Raw genomic sequence first — 14,283 nt, forward strand, 5'->3', positions numbered from 1 at the left:
CTCTTTTAAAGATGTAGGCTGCGAATGGGTTGTAGAATGATCTCTTGTAAAACCTAGAGTGAAATTTGGTTCAGTTTCTGCTGCCTTGAGTGATATTTACAGCCATGAGCAGCTACGGAAGCAATAATAGAACTTAAAGTTACTTTCGGAACCCCTAAAGCACTACTGTACAGCTAACAGTTGCAAAATAGGCTGCTATTTCCACTAGTGTGCTAGTTGGATTTTATTCAGAAAATGGAAATAAAAGATGACAGGCATCAACATGAAAGAGAATCAACTAAGTAAAACCAGTTTGACAAGTTCAAAAAATTCGTCGGAAAAAGCTTTTTGTTCTCCACGGGGAAAATGGAATGAGTGGTTTTTCTTAGAACCATTTTCGTCAACAAGAGTATTTTTGTAAGTAAAATTAAGTTATCTACGAGTGTTTTACTCAATTTTAAGGCAGTTTACAATTCCATTAGGTATTTACTTAATACCTACTTTAAATGAAGGAACACACTCTTTTTTTATTCAGAATGAAAAATTTAGGCCATTTCGGAAAAGCGTTATTTTTCTACACACTTTTATGTAGGATTTTTTATTTCTGTTTCAACATTAAGTGCTTGAATTGTAAAGATCTATTTATTTTTTTATGATCTAAGCAATTTACCTCTTAAGCGTTTTGGGTTTTCATTTTTTTTATTAATTAGGTACAGATTTCTGAATTAAAAAACATGGAGATCTATTGCTTCAGAAATCTTAAAAATCAGCACAAGCCACGAAAACTGCGAAAAACGCTAGCCGTTTTGCAAATCTTCCAAACGCCTTGAGAATCAATTTGTATTCTAAACCTGAGCTAAATAGTAACCTTTAGGTAACAAAGTACAAATCTAACGTCTAGGTAAAGTTCAGTTTTACCTTGAATATTCTCCGAAGGTGGGAGGTACGATTCTAGGTAACATGAATGGTTCGTCATTACCAGTTATAAGGCTTCCAAGGCATATTAGAACCTCGATACTGGGAAAAATGATTACGAATCTGCGCCATTGTTCGTTTTAAGAGAATTCTGAAGAGTTTCTCGTGAAAGAGGTTTAGTTTGTAAGGGGACACGTGTAAAGGGTATTATGGTCTGTGGTCATCTTTGTTAATTCATCTGTCTATGTCACCTCAGATGTGTCTTTGTTCATGTACAATCTGTTATATCTAAGTAAATTTTAAGTTGATACTGATCATCATGGGTTTTATGAGTTGTGTATTTTTAACCTGCTCCCGATTTTGAAATTCTTTTACCTATGCACTTTGCATTAAAAAAACAGAATTTTCATTCGTACATAAAGTTTATCTCTTTTTTTAAGAGCCTACATTATAATATTAACATTAACATAGATTGTTAGAAATCTAACAATCTAATAGATAGATTTGTTCCAACTTATAGATTTAATCACTACCATTCTTAGACTGCCTATTTAGGTGCTTCAAAGCCCAGATTACCCTTTGTGCAAGCCTTGAGGAAGGCCTAACAAGACTTCCTAGTACTGGATCGTCGAAGCTTTGAAGCCTTAATTTAGATCGCTTATCCACCCAACCGTGCTCGACCAAATCGAATCCGGGATCGCTCAGACCTCAATGGGAATGCTAGTCTGCTTTCATTTGTGCTAGCTTCCACCAGTGGTTTTACCCGCGTTTCATGAGAACTACATTGCGCAAAATGATAAAGGTAGACTATAGACCTTTCTCAATGCGATTATAATTTAAAAGGTTGGTAGAGAACGCCTAAGGCGTACCTATTGTACTTTTGTGTGCAAGAAGTATTAAATAAATAAATACGTACTTATACCTACGTGGCGTATGTACCTAATCTAATATTTTTGATTTTTTTTTTCAAATCGGCCTAGTGGTGCCTGCTATTAGCTCAAACAAATAAACGTTAAGGTTTTTGTGATAACACAAACGCATAGACAGAACTACATATTAGTAGACCAGTTACTCTCAACCAATTTATTCAAAAAGAAGTTTTCTTCGTCTGTAGTAAGTACAAAGAAATAATACCGATATGTTATTCTTTGCCATAAAATAAGAAAAAACTCCCTGAGGACATTTTTCGATCGGAACTCAATCAACAGAAACAATATTTGAATTTGTGTAATTCGGTGGAAGTCAATTTCCATATTCTTAGAAAGTTTTTTATTAAAAGAATATATTTGGGAATATTATTTACATAATACATAATGTAAACGTTTTACATACTTTATGATTTCATTTGTAGTTTATCTAATAAATTTCGTACATAGAACTGCCTCCTTGGTCTAGCTGTAGACAGCGCGGCTTCTGTGCGTGAGGTCTCGGGTTTGGTTCCACAGTCGGCAAATTGCTTGGTGGGTTTTAGAATCTTTTACAACGCCACCCGTAGCCTGGAAGTTTGTGATTCATACTCCCGTGTATCGGAGAGCTCATTAATGTTAGTCCTGCGCCTGATCTCTCTCCAGTCGTGTCGGATTGCCGTCCCATCGGGCTATGAGAGTGAAGGAATAGGGAGTGCACCTGTGTCTGCGCAAATGCTCGTACTCTGTAATATGTCCTGCGCAGCTGGCTGATCTCCTTAAATGAGAACAGCCGCCGTGGCTGAAATCGGCCGTGGACGCCATTACCTACCTACCCACGGTTTTACCCGACAGCCAATAAGAATTATGGTTGTACAATTGCGATATGTAAATTATATGTATAAATATAGGACACCACCTGGAAACACAGATAGGTATGTATTTACGTAATAAGTACTGATTGTAACGTTAGATAACTCGTATCAATACTATGAAGCGAATAGAAAAAGTGTTTCTGCGTATAATCATATAAAAACACGTTTTATTATCAGGAAACTGGCTCTCAAAGTTTTTTCAGTGATCCAGAAATTGTTCAAAAGGGCTTTATTTGTCCTTCCTTTTAGAATCTAGAGGTTTGTCGACTTTCGCTGGGTGAGGCTTATGTTTATCAGTGGACGGTAATGGATATAATTAATGAAGGCAGGTTCGGCTAATCAGTGTAGGTAGTATCACACTTAAAAATTAAATCCTGTTCAATAGATTATTTTAATTCAAGTTACAGTTCCTACCTAAGTATCATAATTTCCAAATGAAAGATATAAAAATAACCTTGTTAAGGTAAAATAAAGAATAAAAAAATAAAGCGGAATGAAGAGATAAGAAAAACTGACATAGAAACAACAAAAGCAAATAAATGACAAATCTTTTAATTTTCATCTTAATTGAGGAAAAATACACAAAACAAGTCTTCATCTGTTTAAATTTTCAGGGAAAATAAAATAAAGTTAATTGTTTCTATGCTGATATTTTTAGTAAATGCTCAAGATAAAGCCTACTGGTAGGCAGAAATGTGTCTTCATAATATCTAACTGTTAATAATCTGAAAGAAAAAACTTGAATAAACATATTTTTTCTTAAAACAAAATATCTATAAATTTTCACATGTACGGAACGGCTGAACCGATTTAGCTGAAAATTAGCAGGGAGGTAGTTTAGAGCCAGGAGAAGGGTAGATATATTGATTTTTGTCACCATCCGGCTACGGGAAGCAGTTATCTCGGGGTTATCTCGGGTGAAACCGCGGGCGGAAAGCTAGTTAGCCATAAACAGTGGTTTCAATCTCTTGAACTAGAAACAAGGTCCAATAATGATTTCCACTATACGCAGCGCCTCCCTGTCTACCCGGTCAAGCGGACAAAAACTTTGAGCACCTCAGTACCCTATCAAGATGGATAAAATTATACTGATAGCGCTCTCAGAATTCCAACCAAGGCTGTTCTCGTTGACATTGGCAGTTTGTTAACCGCTGCTTCATAGAACTACCACATCGACAATGGGTAGATAAACTCTGGTAAATGCACTTCCACGAATATTCACATTGGTATTAGAAACTGGCATTTTCATAACAAATATCGATCCGTCGGTTTTTCTACGAATGTAAGTACAAGTGTAAGTAAATATTAGCTTTGATTTTTAATACTAGCTTTTCTACACGGTTTCACGCGAGTCCATAACCTCAAAATCGGTTCTGCTAGAACAAACAGACAGTCAGACAAAAAATTGACTGTTTTAGTACATGTGCCGTGTAAACAGTGGTAATTTTATAACTACAAACTGACAGTTTAATTTGCTACTTTGTGTGATTACATAAAGCATATATGTAATTACATATAGCTGTAAATACATATACATATATTTATGAGTGCCCATGTATTTGACAGGTTTCTGCGAATACTCCGACGGTAACACAAATCTATGATTTCGCGGAATTCGAGGCGTCTAATCATAGAGTAATAAAGTGGTGCCAATTTGCGCGAACATATAATATTAATAATTACAAAGATTTTTACATACATATTTATTTATTTGTAATACTTTTTGCACAAACAGTACAATGGCGGACTTAACGCCTTATGCGTTTTCTCCCAGTCTACCTTTGGGTGGTGGGGAAATAGCAGTGGTAGGTGCAGTTTTTAATATAATCTACATCCAAAAAAAATATATATGTCACCGTAAGATTACAAACATCGTTGGATTACAATCTATCTCGAGATATTGTAAACTGTCGAATTATTGTGAACCGTAACATCTGATTACAATTTAACGTATTATTTTTCGCTATATTATAATCTATCAATGTAAAGCGGTCAAATTGTCAACTGGCGTAGAACGGAATGCATCTTGCGCCCTGATTGGTAGAACGTAATGTGCCCCCGCCGCTCCCGCCATTTTGTTTGTTTATTTCGTTTGTTGTCGATTGTGTAAACAACTGTGTTTTCGTGATTATAAATTGATTTCCTGTTGAAAATAACTTATATCTTTAGAATTAGTTATATAAAAGTATACGGGAACTCCATGGGAACAGAACGGCTGGTCGTGATTGGTCGATCTTACAAAAAGACTGACCAATCAGGGAGAGCTTTCGGACAGTTGACAATTTGACAATTTCTCATCGATAGATTATAATATAGCGAAAAATAATGCGTTAAATTGCTATCAGATGTTACGGTTCACAATAATTCGACAGTTTACAATCTCTCGAGATAGATTGTAATCTAACGATGTTTGTAATCTTACGGTGACATATATATAGAATATATGGACAATAATATATATACATACATACATACATATTACATTTGCCATGAGAGACAAAGAAATAAAAAAGAATAGGAAACAAGTTATGGTAGCGATTCTGCAAATTTCTTGTGAATGTGGTCGCGTAGTTTCTTTTTAAAGGAAATATATATATATATATATAGGTATATATTTACAATAAATACAGTAATATAGGTATGTATTTACAATATGATTATAATACTCTCGCAAAATGAAATCAAACGTGGAAATAGGTACTTGGTCTCCTAGTTGAGAGCTACCACACGTCAGGTAATTTGCCCGCTCACAAACTTGCGATTGGCATTTTATACATACATAGACGGACAGAAAAGACGAAATGTGACATGATATTTATATACCTACTTCTGTATAAAAGCTATAATTTCTTTGAATGGCACAAATTATTTTTACCATGAACAGAATATCTTCTCCTTATAAATATAAGCGTAGGCGCTTCAAAAGACGGTAAGTAACTCTACACCAGTAAAACGAAGCTTATCAAGGGTTTCTTCTTGTTTTCACGGCGATAATAACGCCAAAAAGATACTATTTCGACCATTTAAAAACAATATTTTAATTAATGCAAAAGGAAACCCTTCTACGCCTACAAGGGCCGTTTACATTATTAAAGTTTCCTAAAGTAAACAGAGAATTAGAATTTAAGGTAAACAAAATGTTACAGTATCCATTTGTTTGTTGTTATTATGAATAGCGAAGCCTTATCACAATACAGTTCAAATGGAAATAAACAGAACAATATTGTGTTACCACTTCAGAAGAAAATTTGTTTCAACAGTTTCAATAACAATCGTGAATGGGAAGTCGTCGAAGTACCTACCCATATTGTTGTACGCAAATAGACAAATAGAAATACAACAGCCGTTTTCCCGCGGTTTCACCCGCGTCCCGTGGAAACTACCGCCTGTAGCAGGATAAAAAATAGCCTGTGTTACTCGGGAAGAGTGCAGCTTTCTAACAGTGATAGAACTCTTCAGATTGACTCAGTAGTTTCGGAGCTTTTGAGCTACAAACAAACGTGTTTCCTCTTTATCATATTAGTACAGATTTGTCGAAATATCTTAATCCAGCATATTGGGAAAAGGCAAGGCAGATGATGATTTGTCGAAATACCTTTGGTAATTCAACTTAGATATTAACTACTAATAAAAATTGTTCCCTTACGGCAAGATTAAACATACAAGCAATATTGAATATACAATGGGACCATTTTATTTGATAACGCTTCAAAATGGGCGAAACCCTTCTTTTTGTAGAATTGGGCTGTAAGTAAACTGCTGATATTCGGGGAATACGGTTGATGTCATGCACAGAATTATTTTATTCTATGTCGTTGTAACTTGTACCCTTTGAGATCAACGGTTTATAGATAACATTAATGTTGGTATAATTATCTTAAAAACATTTTTATTTGACTTTCAGAATATTAGTCAACTACACATAACTATAAGAGTTATATTGTTAGTTATATCAAATATTGTTAGTAGGTATTTCTGCAGAACCAATATCAAATAGATAAGCACTACTTTTACTTTAATCCCATCTCCTTTGCACGTACCATTCACCAGGTATTTTTATTAAAGTAGGTACCTACACAATACTCGTGGATATCCAGTTCCCTCAGGACCCGGGTAAAGTACCAAGTTTAATACAAAGACGAATCTGCTTTCATCCCACGTCTTTCCAAGGAAAAGATCAAGTACCGCTGACTCAGAGTAATATCATTTCATTGGAAGAAGCAATCTTATTGATTCCGTTGCTATGGAAACCACTTTACTTTGGTGATCTAGTAATCCGATAATCGAGTCAACTAGGATACGTAGCTAAAACTCTCGTTATGTTTTATTGGTAGTCTATGTACACTGTACACTTGAATGTTATCGAGATCAAACAGTTTTCTACTCTATGTCTCGGAGTCTGAGGTTCAAATTCGTTCGTCTGGGAAGTCAGCCGTTACCTAAATTGATATCAAACCTTGTCAGTCTCTTTGAGGCCTAAATAGCCTCTATTAGTTATAACCAGAAAGAAGATAGAATCTCCGAAATCTAGAATTCAAATCATGAAGAAATCAAAGCTGAGAATATGTTTCTTCACTCGATGTTAACATCATCTAAACCACACATTCAAGTCATGCAAGCAACTGCTTGTAACCATCGAAGCAATTCTATCTTCAGGCAACATTGTACTATATACAGCTTATTTCAAGCATAAACTACCGTCTAGTAACTATAGAGTGACAATCGGAGCATCAAATTGACGTGTCATGTTTGACGTTCGATCAGGAAGAGTGGTTCCGTCAAAGGCTTCTGTGGTGGTAAACCGTCAATATACATGGTGCCAGGAACAATATGGTTGAAGATCTATGAAGATGTATAGGGGTTATATACATGTATATTGAAGACATAGGTAGGTAGACTTTGTATAGTGGGTAAGCTCGGAAGCGCTCAGTAGTGGTTGAATCACCGAGTCATACAAAGACAATTGTACCTATTTACCTACACACAGAAGTATGGATCACTCGCTTTGGTGAGATAAAACCTACACCTACATAATGATGTTCATTGATGTTGAATTCCCTGAAGAATATACTTATATATTCTCTAGTAACTAATTTTAAAATAACCTTAATCAATAGATATAATATCTTGTCTCCGATTTCTTGAAGAGAAAACGTAGGGAGCAAATGATCCTTCGGAGAATATTCTTTCTACATGACAAAACTGAAGTTCTTTAGCAACAAAACTTTTTGTGCAACAGCAAATATATTTAGTCACAATGCACCAAATCTCCAAAAATTATTATGTACCTACTGTACCTATGTATAAACGAACAAAGTAATTTAACGTTCATCTCATATTCGCGTGAATCCGCCCATGCTTCACACGAGCGCCCACGTACAAACTCCAGGCAAAAACGTAACTGGCATACCTGTAACATAGCCAATAAAAATTCTACTGAATATTGCCTTTTAACCCGCTTTGAGCGATACAAAAGAGGCACGAACAGAGCTTGATTGCTGAAGTATGCGAAATTGCAAACTCGTCGTGTTCGGTGACGCGTTGTGTCGGTTATTCGAACAAAAAATATTACTCTGTAGCGGCTTAAACCCACAATTTATTTTAATGCGACACACTTTATGAAAACAGCGAAATATATAGAAAACTGCAAATTAATTAAATTGATACCCACAGCAAAGCGTATCACAAAGAACCCACAAAGCCAATCCATTTCAATTATCTATAAAATTAAATAGTAATCCCTGTTAATGTCCAGCCTCAATGTTATTACGAATCAATTGAACTAATTACAAACCAATCAGGGCCGAGTGCTATCATCAAAGAGATTCCACTGATGGCGCATCGTGGTTCAATTAGATTGAAAGTGAATCACTAGTGTTACCAGGTTGCCTGCTTTTCACGGGATTTCCCATAATCCCCTTCTATACAAGTCTCTGTTGTCTGAAAACAAGCTTAACATTCCTGCTTTTTCATTAAAGCATCTATAAAAAATATCCTATAAGCTACAGGGGACGACTCATGCATTTTTGGAATACTCCAAACGTGTTATCGCTGTCCCGGTTTTTGGGATAATTCTGGGAACACTACTTACCTGCTGAAATCAGGCTATCACGCTATGCTCATACCCTATCCCATTTGGACTGTTTGGGTTTGTATTACAGGTACTTTTACATGGATATCAAAGGGTATTTTCTTGATTGGAAAGCCGAATGTGACTGTACACAACACTTTGATCTGTAATGTAGTAATGTATTTACCTTACCTTTACCTTATGTATTTCCTATACAAAGGGAAACACACGTATATACCTTAAATAGTAATAATATAATGTGTAAGTCTTCATTTTCTCTTGAATTACAATATGTTAAGTACATTATAATATATGTTGCATGTGTCTTAATGAGGTTATATCTGTAATATGGTAGTTGAGTGTAAAATATTTATATTTCTAGGTAGAGACCGCCTAAGGATTAAATCCGCCGTTCAACATGGTGCACAAAGTATAAATAATTAACATACAAGGTGTTTATTAATTGTGTATTAAAGACAATCAGTGTTTGAATACATTCGACACGGTCGGAGGCTTCTAAGACAACTTTGGTACCTGATATAATCACGTCAGCTGCCGTTCTCCGTAGGCGTAAGCTACCGAAGGGCAGGCCTACCACCCTTGTCTCGTTTCCTTTCAGAGATTATGCTAATGTTACGTTTAATTAAGCTCTTTATTGACATTTGGGGATTTTTAATATTCATGAGTTTCGTTCCGCTTGAACCTCTCCATGTTTCAGAAGCATGGAGATACATGTAAATCGTTTCAAGATGTTACATACTTACCTACAAGAGCCTACAATTACATAGGTTTTTCATTTAGTTAAGTTACTCAATAAATAACTAAATCTATGTACTAAGGTAAGATAAAGATGGGCTTTTGAGGACCAGCAACGTAACCAAGGCCACTCTTTCTCTCATTTGATTTAGCATAAATAACTAAATCATCAAATGATTGTGAGATCCTCCGTTGTGTGAGGCTGTGACTCAATTTTCTGTGTAGGTGACCTCAAACCTCCTCGCAAACCATCAGTCAAACTTTTCCTTCAATAATTCACAAAAAAAAGATAAAGTTTACACGTGTTAACTCTTCAAACATACCCAGGTAGGTCTCTAACCCCAAAGTTTCCTCATCCAAACTATTGACCGGGCCTTTCCGACCCATTGTCAATGCCGTTCGTCTAATTTAGCAACGGTACCAATACTTTGAAGACCGTTAACCCTTCGATGCGGGACGTTGCATTTTCCTCGTATGAGTTTTTAACTAAAATTCACCGAACTATGGTGTAAACGTTTTCCTGAATTTTTATGGCGTTAATAAGCCATTGGCGTTTAACGGTTTTCTTGTGAATTGTTTGTGACTTAAAACAATGGAGATAGCTATAACGGTTCTGTTTAATGTTTAACTGCAATTTGTCGTTTAAGCAATGATTTCAGAAACCTGTGGAAATATCACGTTTTATCCATAAATTGCAAATAATTTTGCGAATAATAAATAGTTCTCTAAAACAGTTAACAAAGAATCGTGAACAAAAGTCGGTATTTCCAATCATTTTGTACTACGCAGAAGTGAACGCTAGTTATTCCTACAACGAAATATAAATAATATTTGTTTCCGCGAATCCTTTTCAGAGCCTTTTTGATTGGCCAATCAAATTCGCAGAAATGCTGGCTGCGAAACATTAGCATCCGGCCTGGATGACAGTCATATCTTTTAAACTGGTTTTATACTGGTAATATTCCCTGGTTTTGCCTGTTAAAATTATTTTTATTCACGATGGTCTAATATGGGCGGACCAAGGCTTAATTTGACGTTGATCGAGCGAACGAAGTGACTAATACACATTACTGATGCAGCCAGCCCGCGTGTTTCTCATTTTGGTATTTTTATTTTGGCTACTTCTTCATTTAGTCATTTTGAATATTTGTTGGAGGAGTCATTAGCTGATGATTAGTTTAAAGCGACTGTCGTGTATTGCTTTTTCCGTGGAAATATTTTCCTTCTCTGACAGACCGACAGTGAAATTTATATGAGTAAGTAGCTCGCAAAAATAGCAGATCATATTTTGATTATAACCACGAATGAAACAAAAAAGTAAAAAAAATATGTTATGGTTAATAAAGAATCAGCCGCCGCTTGCAATGATTGCAAATGTAATGTTTTTTGCTCGCAATAATTTAAGTAATTAACTTGATTTTATTTCGTACGATCGTCGGTAGACCATGGGAATTTGTTCGGATTTCGGTTGTTTGAATACCGTTGATGGAATTCCAGGATTAAAGTTCAAGGTAGTGTGCCTAAGTATTTTCGATGTGTAGACGTATGTATGTATATCTCCATTAAGATAATCCTGTAGAGAACTGCAGACCGTAGACCGGCTTACTTTTGTTCTAAATATGTAGAAGAAAGCGAGTCTGCTTTTTGAAATTCTCGTAGGAATCGGTTATTTTTCAAAACAGCAAAATTCTTAAATTCGCTAGAATTTCAATACCTAACTGGAGTCGGAATTATCACCACGCCTCTACTTATGTAGGCTATGTTTATTGAAAGGAAATGACGCCGGCAAACTTTAATACCTCTAGTATTGTATTGTTTCATAGAAGCAAAAAAAGATTGTTCCTGAATGGAAACGAAGTTCAGGCATGTCACTCATCCCTAGTGATGAAACAATTACCTACCTACGTTTAGTATCATGACATGTCATCTACGAATTTCCTCATCGAAACAGACACTTTTTATAACGCTACTATCAAGTTTACAAGTATGTAATAATGAATCTTATAACCATATCGTAGCCGAAAGACATGAAAGGCAGGTATGACATAACCCGGTTTCACATTAATATTCATCACATACTCGCGTCTGTCGGCGTGTCACGACACACGTGGCGACTGCAACATTGTAAGGTACCTACTACTAGTGTTGTATTGTAATATTAAAGTTTAAAACATCGTGGGATTATTGAATAGAATCGTAACTTATGTTGTTGCCTATGTGTGTTTGTTACGTTTGCACGCTTTTCTTATTGTCAGGATCTGATGATGGACTTGATCAAATCCTTTAGGTAAGTGTTACAGCGAAATTAGTTTTTGTTTTTTTTAGCCTGAATTGTCCCACTGCTAGGAAAAGGCCTCCCCATTTTGTCTCCACATCTCTCGATCTTTTGAGTGTTCTAACCAATCAGGGTTGTAGTCCATCTCTTCTGGGGCCTACCCCGTCTGCGATGCGAAATTAGTAGAAAAAATAATAAGAGAAATACTAGCCTAAAGCTGTATTATCTTAATAGTCACTCATCTTGCACAATTAATCATTTAGCTTATGTATGTACTTAAGCTATTAGTCTAGTTACGTAAAGCCTCCCTTTACGTGTTCCAATTTGCCGGACTTGGCAGAAGCTAGTAATCAACTAGGTACATAGTACGTTGTTCGAAATCTACATAATTAATTACTAACCGACAGACAAGCAATTATATAGATACTGTTACCTAAATATTAATTATGAATTCGTCTATTCTTTTTGTATTTAGAGAACCTTAATTAATACTAATCTACGTTTCGGTAATCCGACTAATTATTTCGTTGTTTCTTAGAAAATATTAATTTGATATAAAGAAGATTAGACTTTATGGGTGCTTATATAAACACAAAGAAACAGGTTGTAATTTACCTGTTTCTTTATAAGTGAGTCAATAGGATTGTATTGAAATATTTACTAACTGCCTCGTTGGTCTAGCTGTCGTAAGTGCGGCTGCTGAGCACGAGGTCTCGGGTTCGATTCCCGAGTCGGGCCGAAATCGCTTAGTGGGTTTTAGAAGACTTTCACAAAGCAGCCCGGAGCCTGGAAGTTGGTGATTGATACACCCGTGCATCGGAGAGCACGTAAATGTCGGTCCTGCGCCTGATCTCTCTCCGGTCGTGTCGGATAACCGTCCCATCGGGCTATGAGAGTTAAGGAATAGTGAGTGCACCTGTGTCTGCGCAAATGCTCGTGCACTATAATATGTCCTGCGTAGTTGGCTAATCTCCTTACGTGAGAACAGCCGTCGTAGCCGATAATCGGCTAGGAGGACATCATCATCATTCATTGAAATATTGCACCTGCACTGATCGGTACCTACCCTTACAGGTTTGTCTGTACCGGTAACCTGTTTCTTTATGTAAGCACCCTATGAGACTATAATTTGGATTGTAAGAGCTATTGCACACTGCCGACTAAACTGTAGGCTGATAGTTGGCCCAAAGGTTGACCAAAAGTTCATTTTTAAGGTAACAGTGTCGGATAATGGACCCGATCTAATTTATCAGCAGCTACCTCTGTGTAAAATATCATCTTCATCATCATCGTTCTGCCCTTCTATACTATACCGTTCATCTTAATAAGGCTCTGCACGACGTCATCTCACAAGTAACGTATTAATATCATGGAGAAAAAAATGCCGAGCATATTATACCTACTAGAAATTTAAATGCCAGACGAAAAGGCGTTATATACGAGGTAGGTATAGGTATATACACATACTCGTTTGAAATAATCATCGGCTTCCGCGAATTTTCAGCCCACATAATCTTCATCGTAATAATCGCTACATTTATATCTTGAAAAAATCCTTACTAATCCCTTCCATATTAAAAATGTGAAAGTTAATCTGAAATACGTCTGCGTGTAGGAATTTACATAAGGATTAGGACCTGAATTTTAAGGTGAATTTGGTTATCTAAGCTAAACGTACCTATATTTAGTTAGGATTAGGAAAGTACAAGATCGAACGATCAAAGGGTTGGCGCGGTCGGTCCGTGGCGACCATCCTATGCCATATTGGGTTCCCCTGTTCTTCGGAAGATACGTTCAATAATGAGGTGTAATTTGCGTCATTATGGGATTATCAATGTTCGCAGCAGTTTGCCCATGTTACTGTGTTGAGGTCAGATAGGGAATCGCTCTATGTAAAACACTGGTACTCAGCTGTATCCACCTAGACTGGAATTCGAAAGTATTGCAGTTGGCAAAGCTATATGAACAATGAACATATTACATTTAGGTACTTTAATAAAATAAAAACTAATTTAACCTGGTCTAGGAAATACTGAAACCTGGATGCAATGCATATGAAACCGCATGAAAGAGCTAGACCCACACCATATGAAATTGAAGTACCTAGGTATGCACCTATGTGGTAATACTCTATCGTGATTACAACGTAATAAATATCACACATACGGATATGGAATTGTAATACGAACGCATTCATGAATCACGCCAAGTGACCAGCGGCTGACAAGATTATCTACGTTCCACGCATTGATTGATCCGTAAAGTCAAGCTGACTTTGCCGCGGCGTGGAAAATGATGCGTTGACAAAACAGAAGTGAATCAGCTTATGACTCAAATAAGTAGGTACTTGCAGATCATGGAAAGCAGTCAGTTCTATGGATCATTAACATTTTTTGCGATAATTTTCGGTGGGATTTTTGTCAAAATTTACGTTTTATTAAAATATTTTCAGGGGGATGAGTGTAACACGCTACACACGAGTTCAATCTGTTTCTGGACTCATATTTT

The sequence above is a fragment of the Helicoverpa zea genome, chromosome 9 (genome assembly GCF_022581195.2).
Source record: "Helicoverpa zea isolate HzStark_Cry1AcR chromosome 9, ilHelZeax1.1, whole genome shotgun sequence".
Classification (NCBI taxonomy): Eukaryota; Metazoa; Arthropoda; class Insecta; order Lepidoptera; family Noctuidae; genus Helicoverpa; species Helicoverpa zea.